The following is a 12,136-nucleotide window of genomic DNA, read 5'->3' on the forward strand; positions in this document are numbered from 1 at the left end:
GGGTTCAGCCCCCCTAAAAACCTTTCAAGCCCCCCAAAAAATATTTGGCAGTATTTGTTTATGGCTAAGTTTAAGAGACCTAAGCCCCCTAAAACCGATCTGCAACCCCCCCCCCCCCCCCCATATTGTTCTCCACAAATTGATCCTGCAATATACTGTACTGTATTATTTTTTATTGAACCATAAAGAAATGGCACAATTGTCAAAGAATAAGCGTATTGCCACAAAGAGAGGAAACAGGGAAGAATAAAGAAGTGTGGTCATTTTGAGAGGGTCCTTCTCAAAGCTATTTGTGAGAGCTGAGTTAAAATAAAATAAAAAGCATAAATGAATCTGAAATTCAAGCTGTATCCCAGAGGACTGTTCTTCCTCACCCAAAATCCTTCTCCTTATGGGGTATCCAAGCTGTCATTCACCAGCAGTTGACTGGGCGAGAGAAAATAAAGGGCCTTGGGGAGAACGGGGGGAGTCGTCAGCATGTGACAAAATTGTGACAAGAACAAGCAAAGTGTGCAGCGCCGAGGAACACCGCACACATTTCTCCAGCTCGTCCCCCCCCCCCCCCCCTCCCCCACTCCCAAGATGACAGCTTAATGTCTACCACATGCAATATTTATTCCCATCGTGTGTCAGACTGTCTAGCTGTCCCAGGGAGTACAAAGAATGCTACTTATTAGAATAAAAGCAGAGGGAAAGTAATCAAGGACATGCGTAACATCAGCCAATCATGCTCTCTCCCAAGCTTGCATCTTTTTTTTTTTTTTTTTTTTGCTCCCTCCGTTCAAAACAGTCAAACAATAACCCTAATAATGGGCGATGTGGCTCTTCGCATGGCAACCCTAAATTTATTTCTCAGGTGTAAGCGTGTGTGGGATGTGCTCTTACAAAGGTGATAAAAGCAATACACTTAACCCACATTTATTGCAGAGGATACCTTAAAGCACCACACGCAATGGGTGAACATCAGCGAATGTTTTTCATCTTAGCCCTCTTCCACTCTGTGAAGTCATTTAAACTTACTAAACTAAACTAAACTAAATTATTTCTCGACGCCTGTTCTCACACACTCGCTCCCACATTTCTCCAAATAAGAGGCAAAGCAAAGCGTGCTTGTGTCAAGCTGTTTATGTGTCACTCCCAGTTGAGGTTAACTGCAAAACTGGCACATGAAACAAAAGAATTACACATTATAGGCTATATTTAAACACTAAAATGTTCAACCAAACCATGTAATTTTGTGTAACGAAAGTCTGCTAACTAAATGCTTACATAAGTAATCCTAAAAGCCATTGATGGGCTAACATAAACTAGCATAGATGTTAGATTAATTACAGTATAAACATTCAAATAACTGGTACTTTAACACACAAGGAGCAGAAACACAAAGCCTACAACAAGATGGCATATATTCTCTGTGCTCCACAGGAACAACGACAATTGCTGAAGTTTACTGGTGACCTTCTCTGCATCTTCTTTTTACTCTTAACTTCATGCTGCATCTCTTCCAGCATGCTGCCGCACAACACGGTACTACACTAAAGACGTGCAAATCAAAATTCATCACACCGTGTACTGTAAAAACCAAGGAAGATGATGGCTTCAAATTCTGCGATATAGAGGGGACGCGAACGACGAACCGCAATATAGCGGAGGTTCACTGCAACTCATAAAAGGCAAATACATAATGACTCAACAGCCAGACTGCAGGTTTTTAATGTTAGCATGCACGTCTTGCTGGACACTCAGAGTCCAAAATTCGGCCTCATAAAGCAGTAAGACGTGAGCACTTATAGTGGAGAGCAAACTGACTCCATGTCGGATCATCACAGGAAAAACTGATAGCCTGGCATCTCATTAGCAGCAGAGATGACACCAAGGCTTGACCAGCACAACAGCAAAAGGAGGCAACATGAGACACGTCAACTGTGTCCTTTCATTAAGTCAACGAGGGACAGTCAACAAGTGGCCCGACTGGACTGGCCATCTGTTTCCGTTTTACTGCAGAGCCTCTTGTGTTGTTTTGAAACAACTTGCTGAAGGGATCCATTAGGACTGACTCAGGGTTGTAGGGTGTACATCTTAGCTTGGGAAAGCGTTTTGTCAGCATATCACATTGCACAAAGAGAGTGGAAATGACATGTCCTTCATGCTACATGGTCTTCTATGAGGCTTGGGGGAGACATAAAGCACAGAAACAGAAGACCTCAATCTGAAATACAACCCCAATTCCAATGAAGTTGGGACGTTGTGCTAAACATAAATAAAAAAAGAGAATACAATGATTTGCAAATCATGTTCGACCTATATTTAATTGAATACACTACAAAGACAATATATTTAATGTTCAAACTGATAAACTTTATTGTTTTTAGCAAATAATCATTAACTGGGAATTTTATGGTTGCAACACGTTCCAAAAAAGCTGGGACAGGGTCATGTTTTCCACTGTGTTACATCACCTATTCTTTTAACAACATTCAATAAACGTTTGGGAACTGAGGACACTAATTGTTGAAGATTTTGTCGGTGGAATTCTTTCCCATTCTTGCTTGATGTACAGCTTCAGCTGTTCAACAGTCCGGGGTCTCCGTCGTCATATTTTACGCTTCATAATGCGTCACACATTTTCAATGGGAGACAGGTCTGTACTGCAAGCAGGCCAGTCTAGTACCCGCACTTTATTACTACAAAGCCACGCTGTTGTAACGTGCAGAATGTGGTTTGGCATTGTCTTGGTGAAATAAGCAGGGGCGTCCATGAAAAAGACGTTACTTGGATGGCAGCATGTTTCTCCAAAGCCTGTATGTACCTTTCAGCATTAATGGTGCCTTCACAGATGTGTACGTTACCCATGCCATTGGCACTAACACAGCCCCATACCATCACAGATGCTGGCTTTTGAACTTTGCCTCCATAACAGCCCGGATGATTCTTTTCCTCTTTGGCCCGGAGGACACGATATCCACAATTTCCAAAAACAATTTGAAATGTGGACTCGTCGGACCACAGAACACTTTTCCACTTTGCATCGGTCCATCTTAGATGAGCTCGGCCCCAGAGAAGCCGGCAGCGTTTCTGGGTGTTGTTAATAAATGCCTTTTGCTTTGGATAGTAGAGTTTCAAGTTGCACTTACGGATTTAGCGCCAAATTGTATTTACTGACATTGGTTTTCTGAAGTGTTCCTTAGCCCATGTGGTGATATCCTTTACACATTGATGTCGGTTTTTGATGCAGTGCCGCCTGAGGGATCGATGGTACACGGGCATTCAATGTTGGTTTTCGGCCTTGCCACTTACATGCAGTGATTTCTCCAGATTCTCTGAACCTTTTGATGATATTATGGACCGTAGATGATGAAATCCCTAAATTCCTTGCAATTGTACGTTGAGGAACATTGTCCTTAAACTGTATGATTATTTTCTCACGCACTTGTTCACAAAGAGGTGAACCTCGCCCCATCTTTGCTTGTGAATGACTGAGCAATTCTGGGAAGCTCCTTTTATACCCAATCATGGCACCCACCTGTTCCCAATTAGCCTGTTCACCTGTGGTATGTTCCAAACAGGTGTTTGATGAGCATTCCTCACCTTTCTCAGTCTTTTTTGCCACCTGTGCCAGCTTTTTTGGAATGTGTTGCAGCCATAAAATTCTAAGTTCATGATTATTTGCTAAAAACAATAAAGATTACCAGTTTGAACATTAAATATCTTGTCTTTGTAGTGTATTCAGTTACATATCGGTTTAATATGATTTTCAAATCATTATATTCTGTTTTTATTTATGTTTAACACAACGTCCCAACGTCATTGGAATTGGGGTTTTACAATATCTATAAAAGGCTGCTCAATATGGAACAACCTCCCAATCAATAAGGGAAAGCTCCACTATCATCTTTAAACGAACTTAAAAAAAAAAAAAAAAAGGGTCTTAACAAACAACACGTGAACACTATTATTATGATTGTGTATTTTGTTTTTGTTACTTTTTGTACTTTACGTGCATTGTACTTGCTTTTAGCTAGTTTTGTATTTAATAGGCTTTTTGCCAACATGTGTTATGTCTTTGTTTTGACGACGAGGGATGTAATTTAGCCCTGCGCTAAATCTGGTACTTTTACAGTTTAATTATGTACTTTGGTTAATGTGTTTTATTCAAGTGCATTGTCACGTCCAAATAAACAAACAAAAAGAAAGACTCAAGACAATGTATGAAGGATAAATGGTAAAAGGATAAATGGTAAACATTCTTCACTTTCACTTATGTAATTGTACTGTTCGTGGTTGCCGTGCCGTCATTCATGTTTCAATCTTCGAATGTTAGCTACATAAAAAAGAAATAAAGCGAAGATGTTAAATCTTAGATTAGCGCCGTCTGCTAGTGTAACAAGGTAACTTCTTTGTACATTTGTTTTATATGAGTCACTGTAACTTGTCTCGATCTTGGAACTGATATTGTGCTCATTAATACTTAGTTGTGATGGTGTTAAATGAGTGCACATGGTGTCTGATGATGTCAATATGCCAGTAAAGTAAAGAACCGGTCTGGACACGTCTCACCATTTGATTGAGCTGAGGAGAATCTGGAGAAATCTGAAAAACCTCAAAAGGGATGCTCTTTCCTAAAAATGTGGGGTGAGGTGAATTTGGAAAGTTGGATTTTTGTTCATGATAAATAATTGTCTCTTACAAATGGCAGTTAGTGGTCACACTATAGCTGAGAGAATAAAGAATCTATTCACTACATATCCTGTGTGAGGAAGATACCTTGAGTCTGACATGTTGCAACTCCTGCTAGGCTCGGGCCTCCTTCACTTTGATTGTCAAACCTCCTCCTACAGGCCAAATTGGGTATAAGGCTCCTTTTCGCTTTATGCTTACTTACGGTCCATTTTCCATGCACACATACGATACTACCTTTAGGCCCAAAATATCCTATATAAAATTATGAACTACAGATCAAGAGCCAAATATGACAAAAACTTCGAAAATTGTATTTGTTTTTGTATTTTGGGTCACTTTAGGAAAAGTGGGCAAATTTCAGGGTGAAAGAATGACATTCAAGGTATTTAAAAAAAACTTTTATTTCTAAATGGCCAATATTTAAGAATGTGTAAGTGCAAAGACTCATGTTCAGCACAGTAACATCAAGGGATTGCTTTGTCTGTTTTCAACAATGACAGTGAATGTGAAGTGCACAGTATTTTAACTGAGCAGAACCCATAGATGTGTGCACTGTGCTCTTTTACTCAATACTTGACTACTTGGTTATTGTTTTTTTTTTTTTTTTTTAATGATCTTGTATTCTGCTTTCATGTGAATTTCTCCATTCTGGGCCTAATAAAGAGTCTTTAAGTGTGATTAACAGTTTTTTCTGTTGTGTTTCCACATTTGGTTTGCCAGTGGCCACAGGATGTTGTGTTCATTGTGTGTGAACCACTGTGATCTTGTGGTCGATTTACTCCCATTTGCAGCTTTTCGTCTTACTGCTTTCAATTGTATGTGCTTTATACACCCACTAAGAATGTAGTTTTTACAAATACACAGGTTATTATTATTATTTTTTTTTAACTAAATTTATTTATGCTTTAGAAGAGGGATCCCTGACTGAACAGGGAAACAAAATATAAGTGAATACACCTACTGGAGACATAAATAGGTAGACTTGCAGAATCCAGTGAGATCAAACAAAAAAGCTGTAACGAAAGAGCTGCTATTACAATGATGCTAATGCACCATTTGGACTGTCACTATACGAGAGGTACTCGTTTAAAAAGGGGACTTTTTTATTGTGGTTGTGTAGTTTGTTGTGTAGAACTGAACTTTATCATACTGAGAAGTGTTTAAATACTGTATTTTAGGCCTGCCAGTCAAGTAGTTTCCATGTTTAACCGCATTCTGTAGTTCTAAACAAATGTAAAGTCCAGCCACAATAATAAACATGCTTAAATAAATACCTTGTATGAGTTGTCAATCAGCATGGTAGTAGTATCTTTATAAAGGCTGCCTTTTTAAATTAATTTAGTGTTATTATATAGTGCAGATGTACCTAATATTGTTGCCCCTGAGTGTTTATTGGCAGCTGAGGTTCTTTGGGTATTCTGTTATTCCAAACCACTTTAGGAACAGATGGCGGGGGGAAAACGAAACAACTATGGGCCATGTAAGGCCATACATACATGCATATAGTACATAAACACATACATTCAATCTCATCCCCACTGCTCGCCCCCTGACATGTATTGAAACTGTACCCTGCAGGAGAAGCAAGACTGCAGACACATTGACAAACAGGTCAGGCTCTCAGGTTCTGTTAAAAGGTCAACACGTCTACTTACAAGACACCAATTTACTTTAATGCGCATGGTTTGAATGAAGGAAAAAAAAAAAAAGTAGAAAGTACAAGAAGGATAACCATCATGGCACATCTTTCTCCTCTGTCCACCTTTGCCACCACCAAAATATGACAGTACGAAGATATAGAATAGAATGGGGGGTGGGTGTTGTGGGGGTGGGGGTGGGGCATGAACTAGTGTTCATTCCCCCGCTATATGACAGATTTTTAAGCAATTTTTTAATTTTATTTATTTATTTATTTTTAATGGGTAAACAGGCAAGTCTGAATTTAGAGTTGTGCTCCTTCAGAGTAGTACCACATTGTTACACAATATGCCGGGTAGCACTGAGTGCTACTGGATGAGATGCAGCGTGATTAAGAGCAAGAACAGGCAGAGAAGGAGAACATACTGTTTTTTTTTTGTACGTGTTGCTGCTCCGTGTGTGTAAAGTCCGCCGCACACCGAGCTTGCCACGCGACCTCAACACGACTGAGGTGGACAATTGTGAAAAAATTACAGTTCGCCGACTCAAGCGATTGAGCACCGCACATCTATCCACGCGCCACAACGGAAAAACTGCACCCTTGTATTGGGTTTTGCGGCTCCACGAACAATGTAATATACTGTATTATTTATTTATTTTTTATTGACTCACAAAAACATCGCAGGACTGTCAAAGAAGAAACAAATTGCCAGAAACGGAGGACACCGGTGATAAGAGAGAGTATGATATTTTGAGAGCCAATTGGCAATGATCGATCGCACGGTTTGCTTTGATCGCAACAGTTACACATTAAATAATAAATATAGTTAAATATTATTGTAAAATGTAATTCTTTATTGTATTGGGACAGCTTGAAGGTACCACAGCAACTGCCAGCTGACTAGGTCTCTTACACTTAAACGTGGCGTTTTTTTTTTGTGTGTTTTTTTTTCTGAAAGCTCACGTGCATATTTCATTAGCTATTACATCAGCGACATTATGATGCCATTCACTGGCAATTCAAATCTTCGCAATTCGCAACAAAACCAGTGACCGATGGTCTCCCGCTCATGACAACTAGTTGTCGAACACTGCATACTGTATGACAGTTGAGTCGGTTTCGGCCACAACGCTGGGTGCGCGGCTGGCCGCAAAGTAGCAGCTGTTTAAAAGTTTATAATTACAGTTCCAGCTATGCTAATTTCTGTTAGCCCATCTAATAATATGTTAGCTTTAAGATAGCAGACTTTTGTTAGACCACAATTGTATGGCTTGGTTGAACATTTCGGTGTTTAAATATAAAATGTTTGATTCTCTTGTTTCCTGTGTCAGTTTGACAAACTGGGAGTGACAAATAAACAGCTTGAAGCAAGCATGCGTCACCTCTTTTTTGGAGAACCGTGGGAGCGACAGAGTGAGAACAGGTGTTCAGGAATATTTCAAAATGTGTTTTCATAAGCATAATTTAAGAAATTTAAATGTTTAAAACGTGTCAGTGATGAAACTATGGTCTTATTATACTGCACATTCTGGAATGTCTCCCCCACACCACAATAAACAAGGGTTTACTATACTGATAAAGATGCTGCTGCCTTGTAAAATAAACAATAGCTTAACTGATGAGTGAAAACATCCCAAAACTGACAAGGCTGTAGCCACCACATCATCAATTACACATTAATGAGCCCCTCTCACAAACAAACTCCACTATAGGAAACGTCTCAAGACGAAAGAGAAGAAAGCCTCTCGAAAGACTCTTGTAGATGCCATTCCCTATCACGCAATGCCTTTCAGCCATAAACACATGACAAATGGTGCCTTAATCATTTTTTACGAGCAGGGATGTGCAGGGGCAGCGCAGGGCCGGAGGGAGAGGGAGGTCGGCGAGCAGCAGGCGGACCCCTGTTGCACAGAGGAGAGGGCTGTGTGCTAAAGTCTCCTCTGGAACATCACTGGGCCGGCACGCCTTTGATCTCCACGCCGCAATTACGCCTGCACCCAAATGAGCATAGAGTCGCCTCTGAGACAGACTTCAAACATGCACATGGATGCGTTCTCATACACATGCGCTGTATAGGATTGGAGCCATGTGCCCCTCTCTACCCTAAATGATGTACTGTCTCCAGCAGAGAACCTGGGGATAAAAGCTGGCCTTGCTCCTCGTCTGATCCTTCCATTAATGATGCTTTTCTAAAGCTAATACTGCGCATTCTTTTCTAAACAAGGGCAGCATGCTATGCGGCTTCTGAACTCCAAGCAGGATGATGTCGTTTGAAAATGGGCCATTTTGGGAGCTTCTGGAGCTCTTATCTCTGATGTGTGTGAACTGATGGTGTGCACAAGAAATAACCACCCAAAAATGTTGACATTGGCAAATGCACTTGTCCAAACAGCACAATATAGCTGCAGGAAGCTACAAGCACTTTGGGGCTGAATGGCGGAAGGTTTGAAACCCTCTGGATGAAAGCTACACTGCAAGTCTGATGTTCAGAAATCATCTCGGTCAGTGTCCATCAAAATGTAGCCAGGTTGTTCAAAAGCTTCAAGTTGAAGATTATATGCTCAACAAATGGATGTCGGTATGGGTAAAGCTTTATCACCTTCCAAAGAATCTGCTCAGTCAAGCTTTTGTTGATGCTAAGATCCACTGCAGCCCTCCAGACAGACATTCCCTGCCTTTGCAAGAACGCCTGCTCTAGAAGTTCTTTGCTTTCATCAGAGGTGGTACAGTAGTTGCTTCTCAAACTGATGCTGAACTGCACTCCGGGACAGACAAACCTTTTGTCAGGCAACAATTCTGGAACGCTGCTTCAATGTCAACTGGCCATCCGTGGGCAACGGAACCAACAACGTACAAAAACTGCAACGCCTTAGCTGTCAAACGCTGGTGGCCTTTCGTCTCTCCGAATGATACCTGAAACAAAATGGGGAAAAAAATCAAAGATAAATTACCCGCAGGGAATAAAGTCAAATGTTTGTCTGTCTATATTTGCTATGTTATGATTTTTATTTTGTATTTATTTTTTTATTACTGGCTGAATTGAACTGTAATCTTTGGACAATTGTATGCTTCCACATTTGTGGGAACAGTTTGAGGAAGGTCATTTCCTGTTACAGCATGACTACACAAAAGGAAGCACGTAAAAACATGAGTTTCATCTGAAAGAACCCTGATCTGAACCCCATCCAACACATTGGAGATGAACAAAACTGGGAGCCATCAGACACATTGTATGAAGTCTTCCCTGAAGAGTGGAAACGTTTATACTAGTTGTAAAGCGGGACCAAATCCAGATTTTCTGATGTTTTCTCTTGACCTTGTCATTTTGCCTACGCTGTATATAATGTATTCACTCAAACATTAAATGATGCATTTAGTTCAAATGAATACATGAATGATCAAATGAATGAATTAAACAAAATACCTTAGAATTCGAACATTGCCTGAAAAGTGCAAATCGGTGAAAATGTCCTGAATGACGGTCCTTAATGCCACAGATAAAATTGGCTTATTTGCCTCATTCTGTGTATCACCTTTTTTTCCCCCTTCAAACATTAAAGCTGAGATTGCAATTTGTCTAGCTGTTTGCTTTGAATAGTCCATAACCGTATCATCATCTCAACTGCGCCGGTGGGAAAAAAAAACCACACAAACACACGGGAGCTCGGCGACAGGCAAATGGCAGTCTGGCGTCTCGGCTGCAGACCGACTTCCATTAGGGCTGAGAGCAAGCGTTTATTGTACAATTAGGGCCAGCCAGATCTACCTGTAATCATCTCCATACAGGTGTGAGCGCCTCTCTGGACAAGGGAAGTGACTCATCACTTGTCAAACATCAACACTTTGATGTCAACATTGTTCATCGTGGCACCCTGGAGACCCTGCAGCAGTATACGCTTTGCTTGTTTAAAACACTGATTTATTGCATCTCTCACAGTTGGGGGGGAAAAATACCGCACCCACGCACGCTCGCGCTCGCACGCACACACACACTCACTCACTCACAACTCTTCCTACTGAGGCTAGCTGTTGCACAAGCCATGAATCATTTGATTTAAGACTTTTCTTTCTCCTCCCTCCGTCTGACAGTCACATTTGTGCTGGGATTTCGTGGCAGGAACATTTTGACAATCAATCACAGGTGAATGACTGCCTATGGGATACAAGGAACTGATAATGCAATTGGAAAAGTGAAACTTGAGTCGGCTAGTATGAGGTTACTCTACTGTTGCAATAGGGAGAAAAATAAAAATAAACAAAGAGATGACAACTGTTTTGTATTGCTGCAGCAAAGGTACAATTTGTTGGTAACACAGTGCAACCTCACGAGTCCAAGTATTATTCCATTGGTGTAAAAATAAGTCTCAGGACCACTAGGATACAGTATAGGATTTTGATGGTTGCGTCACCTCTTCCATTACTTTAATATATTTAATGTGTTAAAAATAATCCTGACACATTTGGGGGGCTCCTTATTAGCCAGGGTGCAGCCACTTATTTCGCTTATGCCCCGGGCTGGCTCTGAACCTCACCAAGGTTGCCCTTGGTTCAAAATATATGGTCAAAATGTTGACGTGTCATCCATCCATCCATCTCATCCATTTTCTGAGCCTCTTCACCTCACTAGGGTCGCGGGCGTGCTGGAGCCTATCCCAGCTATCATCGGGCAGGAGACGGGGTACACCCTGAACTGGTTGCCAGCCAATCGCAGGGTACATACAAACAAACACATACCTACGGGTAATTTAGAGTCTCCAATTAATGCATATTTTTGGGATGTGGGAGGAAACCGGAGTGCCCCGAGAAAACCCACGCAGGCACGGGGAGAACATGCTAACAGTGTGTAAATAGAAGTGTCACGTTCCCGATGCAACTCACACATTTCACGTTTTAACATTCTAAAATGTTACACAACTGTTGAAAGAAGGTAATCACTGTTAATAACAAGCAGTAAAAAAAAACAATAAAAGACCCTTAACTTTGATAACATTTGACACATAACATGTGAAGTCGGAATCCAACTAAGTTTGTGGCCTTAACTCAAATGATGGAATGCAACGGTGTCACATTCCCGATGCAACTCACACATTTCACGTTTTAACATTCTAAAATGTTACACAACTGTTGAAAGAAGTTAATCACTGTTAATAAGCAGTAAAAAAACAATAAAAGACCCTTAACTTTGATAACATTTGACACATAACATGTGAAGTCGGAATCCAACTAGGTTTGTGGCCTTAACTCAAATGATGGAATGCAACGGTGTCACATTCCCGATGCAACTCACACATTTCACGTTTTAACATTCTAAAATGTTACACAACTGTTGAAAGAAGTTAATCACTGTTAATAAGCAGTAAAAAAAAACAATAAAAGACCCTTAACTTTGATAACATTTGACACATAACATGTGAAGTCAAATCTAACTAAGTTTGTATGTGCAGTGTATAGTTATCCATCCATCCATCCATTTTCTGAGCCGCTTCTCCTCACTCGGGTCGCGGGCGTGCTGGAGCCTAGTGTATAGTTAATTCCCTACTAATCTTCTTCTCTTAACCCTGCTATCACGGTGGCAGGTCAAATTGAGTTTTTTTGTTTTAGTTTCGTTGTTTTTTTTTTTTTTTTTTTTTTTTTTTTAGAAAGTAGTAAGGGTAGCTGCTTAATAAGAGTAATCAACTATATATGTTGCATAAAATGGTGAGTGGGGAATGGGGAAGTCTGGGCTTCCTTGCTAAAGTTACTGCCCCCGCGACCTGATCTCAGATAAGCGGAAGAAAATAGATGGATGGATGGTGAGTAATGGAGTTAATCATAAAA

At 40.6% G+C, this 12,136-nt stretch overlaps 1 long non-coding RNA gene across 4 annotated transcripts in view; it reads right to left on the reverse strand.

Moving 5' to 3' along the window:
* Positions 1-12,136, reverse strand: part of LOC133410963 (uncharacterized) — a 59,901-nt gene that overhangs the window by 17,898 nt on the left and 29,867 nt on the right. For all 4 annotated transcript variants that reach the window (XR_009769601.1, XR_009769598.1, XR_009769599.1 and 1 more), the window contains one exon: positions 9,097-9,232. This is a non-coding gene — a long non-coding RNA (uncharacterized LOC133410963). The remainder of the gene's footprint in view (positions 1-9,096; positions 9,233-12,136) is intronic.

The sequence above is a fragment of the Phycodurus eques genome, chromosome 12, assembly GCF_024500275.1.
Source record: "Phycodurus eques isolate BA_2022a chromosome 12, UOR_Pequ_1.1, whole genome shotgun sequence".
NCBI lineage: Eukaryota > Metazoa > Chordata > Actinopteri > Syngnathiformes > Syngnathidae > Phycodurus > Phycodurus eques.